The sequence below is a fragment of the Ranitomeya variabilis genome, chromosome 5, assembly GCF_051348905.1.
Source record: "Ranitomeya variabilis isolate aRanVar5 chromosome 5, aRanVar5.hap1, whole genome shotgun sequence".
Classification (NCBI taxonomy): Eukaryota; Metazoa; Chordata; class Amphibia; order Anura; family Dendrobatidae; genus Ranitomeya; species Ranitomeya variabilis.
Genome location: NC_135236.1, coordinates 303,874,315 through 303,889,334, shown reverse-complemented (window position 1 = coordinate 303,889,334; position 15,020 = coordinate 303,874,315). Strand labels below are relative to the sequence as shown.

At 39.4% G+C, this 15,020-nt stretch overlaps 1 long non-coding RNA gene across 1 annotated transcript in view; it reads left to right on the top strand.

Moving 5' to 3' along the window:
* LOC143773635 (uncharacterized) overlaps positions 1 to 10,606 on the top strand; it is a 282,722-nt gene extending 272,116 nt beyond the window's left edge. The window contains exon 3 of the long non-coding RNA XR_013215267.1: positions 10,349 to 10,606. This is a non-coding gene — a long non-coding RNA (uncharacterized LOC143773635). The remainder of the gene's footprint in view (positions 1 to 10,348) is intronic.
* The last annotated feature ends 4,414 nt before the right edge of the window (positions 10,607 to 15,020 follow it).

Here is a 15,020-nt window from a genome sequence, read left to right as displayed (position 1 = left end):
TAAGAGGCGGGAAAAGAAAGATGGGAAACAAAAAAAGCTCTCTTAGATTGAAGATTGTATTATTTTATTAGTTATTTTATGATGTCATTAGAGATTAGTGGATCAGACAAAATTCATTTGTGCCTACTTGTGCAGATTCTCCCAGGAAATTGCATCTTCTGATCATTGTCATTAGCGAAACAGGACAATCCTAGGCATCATCAGAGCTGGAAGTCCTGGCATAGTGTTAAGAGGCCAAAGTATTCAGGGTTCACAGCGGTGATCAGAAGATGCGATGAGGACTGGACAGGTGACAGTGAGGAGGAGTTGAGGCACCAGAGAAGTGGGTGGTAAGGTGAGCGTAAGGGTTTTTTTTACCTTTTGTTGGCTCTTTATGGTTCAGTGAAATAGCAGCTAGAGATCCTCATTTTGCTGATTCTGGACAGAGGCAAATTACAAAAGCCAATGCAGATTTTTGTACAATTGGAACAGAATTCAATTCCACTTGAATATATTTTCACACCTCTACTCTTCTTTTGTTATCATGTTTTTTGTCTTTCTTTATAACTATAATAATCAAGAAGGACAAGAGAAAAGGTTGAAAAAATAGCAGCACTCACCTCTGGTAACTTAAAACAGACTCTTTATTGAGGGAATATGGACACGATTTGGACCCAGAAGAGCATCGATGAGCTACAGCTGTTTCATTTGATTTAGAAGAAGCATGTTTCACTCTCTTCTCTGCATCTCTAGGTGTTCATGTGCCTTTAATAAAGATGCTATTTTAAGTTATCAGTATTGAGTGCCTCTATTTTTTCGACCTTTTCTCTTGTCCTACAATGCTAACTTTCGTAGCTGAACACCACCAAAAACTGGTTTTCACTAATCGTTGTATAGATTCTAGTGAATTTCACAACTCAAGTGATACTTCATAATTTAAAGTGACATGAACATGTATGCAGTAACAACATTCTGTTCCTCCATATTTTGCAAAATCAGAGGAAGGGAGAAACCAGATGCCCTTCATCTGGTTATGTGGATTTGAGCCTGTATTCAAAACTGTGCTCATTGCTCTGACTTAGTATTTATATGCATTCTATTATTTTGTTTGTAATTACTAGTGGAAATCTAAGTAAATCAGAATAAATAGATGACTCAGCAGACAATTCTGTCAGGTCAAGTGTTAGGCCATGTGCACACGTTCAGTATTTTTCGCGTTTTTTTCGTGTTTTTTCGCTATAAAAACGTGATAAAAACGCGAAAAAAATGCTAACCTATGCCTCCCATTATTTTCAGTGTATTCCGCATTTTTTGTGCAAATGTAGCCTTTTTTTCCGCGAAAAAATCGCATCGCGGAAAAAAAAGCAACATGTTCATTAAAATGCGGAATTGCAGGGGATTCCGCACACCTAGGAGTGCATTGATCTACTTACTTTCCACATGTGGCTGTGCAAACCATGCGGGAAGTAAGCAGACTGTGTGCGGTTGGTACCCAGGGTGGAGGAGAGGAGACTCTCCTCCACGCACTGGGCACCATATAATTGGTCAAAAAATAAGAATTAAAATAAAAAATAGTCCTATACTCACCCTCGATGTCTTCCCGCCTCTCCACTGCACGCTGTCGCTTCGGTTCCTGTAGCTGGTGTGCGGTGAAGGACCTGCCGATGACGTCACTGTCTTGTGATTGGTCGTGAGCGGTCATGTGACCGCTCACGTGACCGCGACGTCATGGAAGGTCCTGCGCGCACACACCAGCTATAGGAAGAGGAACGGACGTCGCTGAGGAGATCGTCTGGGTGAGTATAAGCATTTTTTTATTTTTTTATTATTTTTAAACATTCTCTCTTTTACTATAGATGCTGCATAAGCTGCATCTATAGTAAAAAGATGGTCACACTTGTCAAACACTGTGTTTGACAAGTGTGACCAACCTGTCAGTCAGTTTTCCAAGCGATGCTACAGATCGCTTGGAAAACTTTAGCATTCTGCAAGCTAATTACGCTTGCAGAATGCTAAAAAAAACGCGAAAAAAACGAAAAAAAAACGCAAATAAAAAATGCGGATTTCTTGCAGAAAATTTCCGGTTTTCTTCAGGAAATTTCTGCAAGAAATCCGGACGTGTGCACATACCCTATATCTAAGCTTTTTCATGTTATAACAATGTTCTGTTTTTTAGATGAAATTATAAAAAGTATTCTTCTCAAAATTCTTTTTATTAGGGGATTTTTACAGTATAGGGGATAAGGGGCCAGGAAAGGAATGCAACTAAACAAAGGAAAAGAGGAAAGGGGTTTTGGAGGAAGAGGAGAGAAGGAAAATGAAAGGAAATTAGGATCATCTTAACATAGCTGCACTACAACAATTAACATACCAAGTGCAAAAACAACATAAAATAAAGTATAGATTAAAAGAATTCTGGCAAGTAATAAGACATCATATAAAAGGGCTTTTCTTGCTTGGAGAAAAAATTGCGTTCCAAGAGGACCATCAGTAATTATATTTAGGTAGAAAGTTATTCCTTAAAGCTACGGATATTTCAAAAGAGTTATGATAGAACATAATATCAATTATGTAAAATATAGAGGGAATATACATTGATTTCCACTTTGATGCATTTCAAGTTTTTATGACAGAAAAAATATGTAAAGAAAAGTGCCTAATATATTGAGCAAGGTCAAATGCTTCCAGAAGAAGGAGAGCCAATTAGGGAGAAATTTTGACTGGAGACTCATTTATTTGATTCAATAGTAAAGAGTCAAGACATATCTTTCCTAAGTATCAAAAGTTTGGGATATTCCCAGAATATGTGAAGAAGATTACCTCTTTGACCACAATTCCTCCAGTATAAGTCGGATTGATCGGGTACTGCGTTTTTAAGTCTAGCGGGAATGTAGAACCACCTACATAAAATAGTAAAATAATTTTCATGTAGGTTTGTGCTAGCAGAAGATTTGTACACTAGTTCCACCACTTTTTCCCTTTTATCTAGGAGAAAATTATTATTAACCCCTTCACCCCCAAGGGTGGTTTGCACGTTAATGACCGGGCCAATTTTTACAATTCTGACCACTGTCCCTTTATGAGGCTATAACTCTGGAACGCTTTGACGGATCTTGGCGATTCTGACATTGTTTTCTCGTGACATATTGTACTTCATGTTAAAGGTAAAATTTATTCGATATAACTTGCGTTTATTTGTGAAAAAAATGGAAATTTGGCGAAAATTTTGAAAATTTTGCAATTTTCCAACTTTGAATTTTTGTGCCCTTAAATCACAGACATATGTCACGCAAAATACTTAATAAGTAACATTTCCCACATGTCTACTTTACATCAGTACAATTTTGGAACCAAAATTTTTTTTTGTGACGGAGTTATAAGGGTTAAAAGTTGACCAGCAATTTCTCATTTTTACAACACCATTTTTTTTTAGGGACCACATCTCATTTGAAGTCATTTTGAGGGGTCTATATGATAGAAAATACTCAAGTGTGACACCATTCTAAAAACTGCACCCCTCAAGGTGCTCAAAACCACATTCAAGAAGTTTATTAACCCTTCAGGTGCTTCACAGGAATTTTTGGAATGTTTAAATAAAAATGAACATTTAACTTTTTTTCACACAAAATTTATTTCAGCTCCAATTTGTTTTATTTTACCAAGGGTAACAGGAGAAAATGGACCCCCAAAGTTGTTGTACAATTTGTCCTGAGTACGATGATACCCCATATGTGGGTGTAAACCATTGTTTAGGCGCATGGCAGAGCTTGGAAGGGAAGGAGCGCCATTTGACTTTTCAATGCAAAATTGACTGGAATTGAGATGGGACGCCATGTTGCGTTTGGAGAGCCCCTGATGTGCCTAAACATTGAAACTCCCTACAAGTGACACCATTTTGGAAAGTAGACCCCCTAAGGAACTTATCTAGATGTGTGGTGAGCACTTTGACCCACCAAGTGCTTCAGAGAAGTTTATAATGCAGAGCCGTAAAAATAAAAAATCATATTTTTTCACAAAAATGATCTTTTCGCCCCCAATTTTTTATTTTCCCAAGGGTAAGAGAAGAAATTGGACCCCAAAAAATGTTGTGCAATTTGTCCTGAGTACGCTGATACCCCATATGTGGGTGTAAACCATTGTTTGGGCGCATGGCAGAGCTTGGAAGGGAAGGAGCGCCATTTGACTTTTCAATGCAAAATTGACTGGAATTGAGATGGGACGCCATGTTGCGTTTGGAGAGCCCCTGATGTGCCTAAACATTGAAACTCCCTACAAGTGACACCATTTTGGAAAGTAGACCCCCTAAGGAACTTATCTAGATGTGTGGTGAGCACTTTGACCCACCAAGTGCTTCACAGAAGTTTATAATGCAGAGCCGTAAAAATAAAAAATCATATTTTTTCACAAAAATGATCTTTTCGCCCCCAATTTTTTATTTTCCCAAGGGTAAGAGAAGAAATTGGACCCCAAAAAATGTTGTGCAATTTGTCCTGAGTACGCTGATACCCCATATGTGGGTGTAAACCATTGTTTGGGCGCATGGCAGAGCTTGGAAGGGAAGGAGCGCCATTTGACTTTTCAATGCAAAATTGACTGGAATTGAGATGGGACGCCATGTTGCGTTTGGAGAGCCCCTGATGTGCCTAAACATTGAAACTCCCTACAAGTGACACCATTTTGGAAAGTAGACCCCCTAAGGAACTTATCTAGATGTGTGGTGAGCACTTTGACCCACCAAGTGCTTCACAGAAGTTTATAATGCAGAGCCGTAAAAATAAAAAATCATATTTTTTCACAAAAATGATCTTTTCGCCCCCAATTTTTTATTTTCCCAAGGGTAAGAGAAGAAATTGGACCCCAAAAAATGTTGTGCAATTTGTCCTGAGTACGTTGATACCCCATATGTGGGTGTAAACCATTGTTTGGGCGCATGGCAGAGCTTGGAAGGGAAGGAGCGCCATTTGACTTTTCAATGCAAAATTGACTGGAATTGAGATGGGACGCCATGTTGCGTTTGGAGAGCCCCTGATGTGCCTAAACATTGAAACTCCCTACAAGTGACACCATTTTGGAAAGTAGACCCCCTAAGGAACTTATCTAGATGTGTGGTGAGCACTTTGACCCACCAAGTGCTTCACAGAAGTTTATAATGCAGAGCCGTAAAAATAAAAAAATCATATTTTTTTCACAAAAATGATCTTTTTGCCCCCAATTTTTTATTTTCCCAAGGGTAAGAGAAGAAATTGGACCCCAAAAAATGTTGTGCAATTTGTCCTGAGTACGCTGATACCCCATATGTGGGTGTAAACCATTGTTTGGGCGCATGGCAGAGCTTGGAAGGGAAGGAGCGCCATTTGACTTTTCAATGCAAAATTGACTGGAATTGAGATGGGACGCCATGTTGCGTTTGGAGAGCCCCTGATGTGCCTAAACATTGAAACTCCCTACAAGTGACACCATTTTGGAAAGTAGACCCCCTAAGGAACTTATCTAAATGTGTTTTGAGAGCTTTGAACCCCCAAGTGTTTCACTACAGATTATAACGCAGAGCCGTGAAAATAATTTTTTTTTTTTTTCTCAAAAATGATTTTTTAGCCCCCAGCTTTGTATTTTTACAAGGGTAACAGAATAAATTGGACCCCAAAATTTGTTTTCCAATTTGTCCTGAGTACGCTGATACCCCATATGTGGGGGGGAACCACTGTTTGGGCGCATGACAGAGCTCGGAAGGGAAGGAGCGCCATTTGGAATGCAGACTTAAATGGATTGGTCAGCAGCCGTCACGTTGCATTTGCAGAGCCCCTGATGTACCCAAACAGTACAAACCCCCCACAAGTGACCCCATATTGGAAACTAGACCTCCCAAGGAACTTATCTAGATGTGTTTTGAGAACTTTGAACCCCCAAGTGTTTCACTAAAGTTTATAGCGCAAAGCCGTGAAAATAAAAATTCTTTTTTTTTTTTCACAAAAATGATTTTTTAGCCCCCAGTTTTGTATTTTCACAAGGGTAACAGGATAAATTAGACCCCAAAAGTTGTTGTCCAATTTGTCCTGAGTACGCTGATACCCCATATGTCGGGGGGAACCACTGTTTGGGCGCATGACAGAGCTCGGAAGGGAAGGAGCGCCATTTGGAATGCAGCCTTAAATGGATTGGTCTGCAGGCGTCACGTTGCATTTGCAGAGCCCCTGATGTACCCAAACAGTACAAACCCCCCACAAGTGACCCCATATTGGAAACTAGACCTCCCAAGGAACTTATCTAGATGTGTTGTGAGAACTTTGAACCCCCAAGTGTTTCACTACAGTTTATAATGCAGAGCCGTGAAAATAAAACATCTTTTTTTTCCCACAAAAATGATTTTTAGCCCCCCAAATTTTTATTTTCCTAAGGATAACAAGAGAACTTGGACCCCAGAAGTTGTTGTTCAATTTGTCCCGAGTACGCTGATAACACATATGTTGGGGTAAACCCCTTTTTGGGCGCACGGGAGAGCTCGGAAGGGAAGGAGCACTGTTTTACTTTTTCAACGCAGAATTGGCTGGAATTGAGATTGGACGCCATGTCGCGCTTGGAGAGCCCCTGATGTGCCTGGACAGTGGAAACCCCCCAATTCTACCTGAAACCCTAACCCAAACACACCCCTAACCCTAATCCCAACGGTAACCCTAACCACACCCCTAGCCCTGACACACCCATAATTCTAATCCCAACCCTAATCCAAACGTAAATGTAATCCAAACCCTAACCCTAACTTTAGCCCCAACCCTAACTTTACCTCCAACCCTAGCCCTAACCCTAACCCTACCCCTAACCCTAACCCTAAACGTGACTGAAATACGTGGCACTGAAATACGTGGCACTGAAATACGTGGCACTGAAATACGTGGCACTGAAATACGTGGCACTGAAATACGTGATACGTGGCACTTAAATACGTGGCACTGAAACACGTGGCACTGAAATACGTGGCACTGAAATACGTGGCACTGAAATACGTGGCACTGAAATACGTGGCACTTAAATAAGTGGCACTGAAATATGTGATATGTGGCACTTAAATACGTGGCACTGAAATACGTGGCACTGAAATACGTGGCACTGAAATACGTGGCACTGAAACACGTGGCACTGAAATACGTGATACGTGGCACTGAAATACGTGGCACTGAAATACGTGGCACTGAAATACGTGCAACTGAAATACGTGGTACTAAAATATGTGGCACTGAAATACGTGATACGTGGCACTGAAATACGTGGCACTGAAACACGTGCCACTGAAATACGTGGCACTGAAATACGTGGCACTTAAATAAGTGGCACTGAAATACGTGATACGTGGCACTGAAATACGTGGCACTGAAATACGTGGCACTGAAATACGTGGCACTGAAATACGTGGCACTTAAATATGTGATATGTGGCACTTAAATACGTGGCACTGAAATACGTGGCACTGAAATACGTGGCACTGAAATACGTGGCACTGAAACACGTGGCACTGAAATACGTGATACGTGGCACTGAAATACGTGGCACTGAAATACGTGGCACTGAAATACGTGCAACTGAAATACGTGCAACTGAAATACGTGGTACTAAAATATGTGGCACTGAAATACGTGATACGTGGCACTGAAATACGTGGCACTGAAACACGTGCCACTGAAATACGTGATACGTGGCACTGAAATACATGGCACTGAAATACGTGGCACTGAAATACGTGGCACTGAAATACGTGGCACTGAAATACGTGGCACTATGACTGTCAGAAAATGTTCATTAAACGGTTAGGGGTGAGGTTAGGGGTAGAGTTAGGGTTAGGGTTTGGATCCCTTTATCACCTTGATGGTGGTGGGTGGCTTTTCAGTGTGTTTTCTGTTTTTTTCGATAAAAATGCATGCGTTTTTAACGCAAACAAACGCATGTGCTTAAAAACGCAAGAAAATACTGCAGGTTGTATTTCTGAAAATGAACGCATGCAGAAAAAAACCGCATGCGTTTGAAAACGCGACCAAACGCGTACAAAAAAACCGCATGCGTTTTCAATGTTAAATATAGGGAAAAAACGCATGCGTTTTTTTGTGCAAAAAACGCTGCAGACAAAAACGGAAGTGTGAAACCAGCGACGCTTTTTATAGCAAAAAAGTTTTTGCGTCTCCACATTTTGAGACCTATAATTTTTCCACATTTGCTCCACAGAGTCATGTGAGGTCTTGTTTTTTGCGGGACGAGTTGACGTTTTTATTGGTAACATTTTCGGACACGTGACCGTTTTTGATCGCTTTTTATTCCGATTTTTGTGAGGCAGAATGACCAAAAACCTGCTATTCATGAATTTCTTTTGGGAGAGGCGTTTATACCGTTCCGGGTTTGGTAAAATTGATAAAGCAGTTTTATTCGTCGGGTCAATACGATTACAGCGATATCTCATTTATATCATTTTTTTATGTTTTGGCGCTTTTATACGATAAAAACTATTTTATAGAAAAAATAATTATTTTGGTATCGCTTTATTCTCAGGACTATAACTTTTTTATTTTTTTGCTGATGATGCTGTATGGCAGCTTGTTTTTTGCGGGACAAGATGACGTTTTCAGCGGTACCATGGATATTTATATCAGTCTTTTTGATCGCGTGTTATTCCACTTTTTGTTCGGCGGTATGGTAATAAAGCGTTGTTTTTTGCCTCGTTTTTTTTTTTTTTTTCTTACGGTGTTTACTGAAGGGGTTAACTAGTGTGGCAGTTTTATAGGTTGGGTCGTTACGGACGTGGTGATACTAAATATGTGTACTTTTATTGTTTTTTTTTTTTAATTTAGATAAAGAAATGTATTTATGGGAATAATATTTTTTTTTTTTTTTCATTATTTTGGAATATTTTTTTTTATTTTTTTTTACACATTTGGAAATTTTTTTTTTTACTTTTTTACTTTGCCCCAGGGGGGGACAATACAGATCGGTGATCTGTCAGTTTGCATAGCACTCTGACAGATCACCGATCTGATTGAAGTGCAGGCTGCTTCACAGTGCCTGCTCTGAGCAGGCGTCTGTGAAGCCACCTCCCTCCCTGCAGGACCCGGATCCGCGGCCATCTTGGATCCGGGTCTGGAGCAGGCAGGGAGGGAGGTAAGACCCTCGCAGCAACGCGATCACATCGCGTTGCTGCGGGGGGCTCAGGGAAGCCCGCAGGGAGCCCTCTCCCTGCGCGATGCTTCCCTGCATCGCCGGCACATCGCGATCATGTTTGATCGCGGTGTGCCGGGGGTTAATGTGCCGGGGGCGGTCCGTGACCGCTCCTGGCACATAGTGCCGGATGTCAGCTGCGATATGCAGCCGACACCCGGCCGCGATCGGCCGCGCTCCCCCCGTGAGCGCGGCCGATCGGCTATGACGTACTATCCCGTCGGCGGTCATACGGGCCCACCCCACCTCGACGGGATAGTACGTCAAATGTCGGGAAGGGGTTAAGATCTTTTTCCCATCTCCACATGTAACTCGGTTTTTCAAAAGAGACATAAGTTAAAAATTGAGTAGATATTCTCCAAATTCCAAATTGAATTATTCATAGGATTCTCTAAAAGAGTAACGATTTCTCTTGAAAGGGTCAAAGGGAAAGAGAATTTATTACTAATATACTTCCTTATCTCTAAAAAAATAAAGAATTCTTTGTCAGGAAGATTCTGTAGTGTTTTAATGACTGAAAGTTTATAATCAAGTCTAATTTAGTCCCCGTTATAAGTGAAGAAAAGTGTAAAATTCCCAATATTTCCCATTTTTTACATCGAAAATTTGGTAGAGCTGTATGAAAAATTGAGATAAGATTGTTGAGATTAATGTTAGAATTATTAGCTTTTGAGATACTATATAGCTTTTTCCAAAGTGAGATATTTGATTTCATCAAAGACTGATTAGGTAAAGGAAGAGATGGATCCAATAAATGGGATATTTTTAAAGATGATAAAAAGGAACTATTATTAGAAGCTCAAGTTCCGTCCATCCAGGTTTGCAGGATTCAAGAAACCAGTATGTACTTTGAAGAATGATATTAGAAGTATGGTAGGCATAGATATTAGGTAGGCTGATTCCACCATTTTTCTAATGTTTAAACAGTGAAATATAATATATAGTATTGTTTTACCTTTTCAAACTTAATTAATAATTCATAACAAGCTTTATTTACAAATGACTATTTCATACCTTATTATTGTAATTCAGAAATATTGCAAAAAGCAGGCGCAAAGTATTATCACATTGTAAAACATCTCATATAGTTAGGTGCACACTCCAGTATTGGATCATATAAAAATATTTTTTTCAGAAGCAGACATTTTAATAATCCATTTTATAATTATTACAGATGAACAAATGTTTTGAAATTCAAAAGACCTGAAAATGGCTGTCCACCAATGTTCACCATCCAACCTGATGGAACTGGAGGGGATCTGCAAGGAAGAATGTCAGAGGATACCCAAATCCAGGTGTGAAAACTTGTTGCATCATTCCCAAGAAGACTCATGGCTGTACTAGCTCAAAAGGGTGCTTCTACTCAATACTGAGCAAAGGGTCTTAATACTTATGTGATATTTCAGTTTTTCTTCTTTAATAAATTTGCAAAAATTGCTATATTTCTGTTTTATTTCAGTCAAGATGGGGTGGAGAGTGGACATTAATGAGAAAAAAATGAACTTTTTTGAATTTACCAAATGGCTGCAATGAAGCAAAGAGTGAACATTTTAAAGGGGTATGAATACTTTTCGTACCCACTGTAAATGAATATTCACTGCACTGGAAATTAATATTCTTTTCTCTTATACGCACGCACAATTACAGCCGCAAGCTTCCAGCAGCTGCTGTGCTCTGACAGGTGCCCGCTCAATAAGGTAATGAATATTCACCTCTCATCACTCCCATAAGTGTGAAGAGAGGTGAATTTTCATTACCTTAATGAGCAGGGACACTTGTTCGCTCGGCCGCAGGAGCTGCTGGCACCGGAACGAGATGCTGTGAGGGTGCACAGGGAAGGTAAGTAGGATGTTTTATTTTTCTTTATGCTTTTCTCATGGGGGTCATACATACAAGGATGGAGGTGAGTAACCATGCAGACAAGAATGGGAATAAGGAGCCATGCAGACAAGGATGGGAATAAGAAGCCATGCAGACAAGGATGAGAATAAGGAGCCATGCAGACAAGGATGGGAATAAGGAGCCATGTATACAAGGATGGGGATAAGGAGCCAGGCATATAAGGATGGGAATGAGGAGCCATGCATACAAGGATGGGAATAAGGAGCCATGCATATAATGATGGGAATAGGAACCATGTATAACAGAATAGGGATTAGGGAACAATGCATACCCAGGTTATACTCGAGTCAATACGTTTTACCAGCTTTTAGAGGCAAAATTAGGTGCCTCGGCTTATACTCAGGTTGACTTATACATGAGTATATACGGTATATAACCACATTCCTATCTATCAGCTGTGCTGGAGATTCTACCATATGCTTTTCTTCAACTATTCATTTCTGCCAGCAGTCATCGGGAGATGGCAGTTTGTTCATAAATTACAAAATGTTAGATACAGTATATAATACAATTCTGATAATATATCGGCAGGATTGCTCGTTGCATTTGGCGGCCAAACTGGTGTAAGTATATAGGGAAGGAGATCTCACCTCCTTCCTTTCCAGAAATCGACCATGAACCAGAGGCAATAGAGATTGGCTAGGGAATGACTTAATAGCCATGAAACCAGAGGCTTGGCTATTAAGTCATTCCCTAGCCAATCTCTATGGTGAGTCAGCATCTTACAATAAGACTAATCCTCATGTATGGAACAGTGAGTATCATGACAGTTATGTCTTACATTGTTTATTAACATATAGTGCCTCATTAGGAAGAGAGATAAATAGAATTACAGACTGAAGTTCTCTATGGCTCAATGGTCAACATAATTATATCAATGTACTGCATAACTATGTGACTCATAACTCTAGGTGGCTCAATGGCCCACATAATTGCCTAAAATGGTATATTATTAGTAATTGTTTACTAGTCATTGATAAAATATGCATACAACTCAAATGAATAAAGTTCATACTAATAATATTAGAGATAACAAGAAAAATGGTAAACCGCTTTGTATAAAGATGCAGATTCGATAGTTTTACTAAACAGTATTCATGAACAACATGATACAGAATTCTATATTAAGAATCACAAACATTTGGAAATAATTATTCCTCAATAAAACAAGAGAAGGAAAGTGATTCAGTGATACCTAAGGGGTTGCAAGAGCACAGTCAATGAAATCATCTACATTCTTTTTGTAGTAATAGTGTATCCCATTTATGGCCTCTGCGAGAAACACATACAACTTCAACTGCCTGATATTTTATGCTAAATGGGCTATCTGAACGTCTCTCAAGCAAGTGCCTGGATGAAGTAGTGTCTTCTTTTTTCTTTATATATTCTGTATGGTCCAAAATTTGCCTCCAAAATTCTCTTTGTCTTTACAATGTAGTTTCGAGGGCATTGGCATGAGGCCATATTGGCCACTCTTTGGACTTGCAGTTGGCAACTTTTCAATTGGAGAAAGTTTCATTACTGGATACACTGGTGAATGTTTTGCTCTTTTTTATATAGCCACATGCTTTACATCCTCCACATTTATAGTACCTATACTCTTGTGATTTAGCCATGTGCCCTTTGATTTCTGCTCAACAATATGGTTATGTATGTGGTGATCTTTAACATTTCTACCTCTTCTATAGGTAACCATTGGTCTTTCTGGTACCATTTCGCACATGACTTTATTTGCTCTCAAAATTTCCAATTAATCCTGCAAAATAGCTCCCTAGATTTGCTCATGTAGTCACTAATGTTGAAATAGCCTCTTCTTAGTATCAAATAATAGCCTTTATGAAGTGGCCTTAGGTGATGACTTTCCCATGATAATAGACTATTCGTAGCTGTCAGCTTCCAATATAAGATTTTCTCTTGGCCAAAATATGTATTTATAATGGTAATATCCAAAAAATGCAATGTCTCCCTTTGAACTTTACTTGTAAAATATAAGCCAATCTGGTTATCATTTAAACGATTTACAAACTCCAATGATTCTTGGTTCTGAGTCAGTCCCGCAAATAAATACGTCATCAATATACCTCACCCAAAATAGAATGGGCAAAGTAAATTGTTCCATGGATTCCGAGAAAACAATATGATCTTCCCACTAACCAAGATATAGGTTAGCAAAACCTGGCGCACATGGATAACCCTTGGCTGTCCCATGTTGTTGGTGGTAAAACTGGCCCCTTAACATTCAAACATTTTTGTTAACATAAATTGCAATAGATAGATAACAAATGTGTTATGTTCTCTAAATTGAGTTCCTTTTGGTTCAAGGTAGAATTGTGCTACTTGGTACCTTTGGATGTTAGGAATGGCACTATACAAGGCTTCAACATCAAGGCTAACCAAAAAGGTATTAGGTGGTATTACTATTCCATCCAATTTTTTGAGAATATCCATGGTGGGTAAACTTATTACAATGTTCCTCAAGATTTCTCTATATATATACTGATGTTCTAGGCTAAACTTCTAATCCTTGTTATAATTGGATATCCGTTCAGATTATTTATCCCTTTATGTATCTTGTGATGATGTAGAATGTTGGAATCTGTCGATTGTCAATAGATAGAAAATTATGATTATTATTATTTATTTATATAGCACCATTGTTTCCATGGTGCTGTACATGAGAAGGGGTTACTTACAAATTACAGATATCACTTACAGTAAGCAAACTAACAATTACAGACTGATACAGAGGGTGAGGACCCTGCCCTTGGCGGCTTGCATTCTATAGGATGGTGGGGAAGGAGACAATAGGTTGAGGGTAGCAGGAGCTCTGGTGTTGGTGAGGCGGTAGCTCCAGTAGTGGTGAGGAGGCAGCGGTGTCAGTGCAGGCTTTAAGCTTTCCTGAAGAGGTGGGCTCTCATGTTCCATCTGAAGGATCTGAATGTGGTTCATAGACGGACATGTTGGGGCAAAGAATTCCAGAGGATGAGGGATATTTGGGAGAAGTCTTGGAGGCTGTTGGGTCCGATTAAGTGTGAAGGAGAGAAGGAGGTCTTAGGAGGACTGGAGGTTACATGAGGGAAGATATCGGGAGATTAGTTCAGAGATATATGGAGGAGACAGGTTATGGATGGCTTTGTAGGTTAGCATTAGCAATTTGAACTGGATATGCTGAGGGAATTGGAGCCAGTGAAGACATTTGCATTGGGGGAAGTGGAGGAGTAGTGAGGAGAGAGATGAATTAGTCAGGCAGCAGAGTTAAGGATGGACTGGAGAGGTGCAAGGGTGTTAGCAGGGAGGCCACAGAAAAGAAAATTTAATTCTCTTATCAATGAGACCCTTCTTTCTTGTGTTTGTTTTTCGAGCTCATCATATCTTGCTGTAGCTAATTCATCATAAAAATAAATATTGGTTGTTTCACCTGACGGAGGATATTTTATACTCTTTTTCTTAAGATCTGTAAAGGGACATATTCCTTCTTCTCATTGCCCATCCTATAGTAGCTGTAGTAGCAAAGAAAAATGATAGAATTAATTTTCATGAAGATCAAGTTCCTCACATTGGTGTTTATTGAGAATTTTATAAAATTTACTCCATTTTAATTTGCATACAAACAGATACAGTCAAAGGCACTGAATTGTGTTGTTGGAATAAAGACAAAGGAAATGCTATTATACTGGATACACATCTTCTCCTTAGTTAGATAATACGAGGGCAAGTTTATAATATTATCAGTCTGTGTCTCTAATTTTCTCTTTATTGCTTCAAACTGGTTGGTATTTTGTATTCAGCGCCCACTGAATATTCTTGTTTTAAAAAACTCCTGTTAGAGCCCTGGTAGTTCTTAGATCTTGGAAATCTACCATGATTGTTAGGTCTATGAGATCCTTGCAGGTGGGAAAAGTTGTTAAATCTCTGATATTGGAGACTTTGAGTTCCTTGTTCAT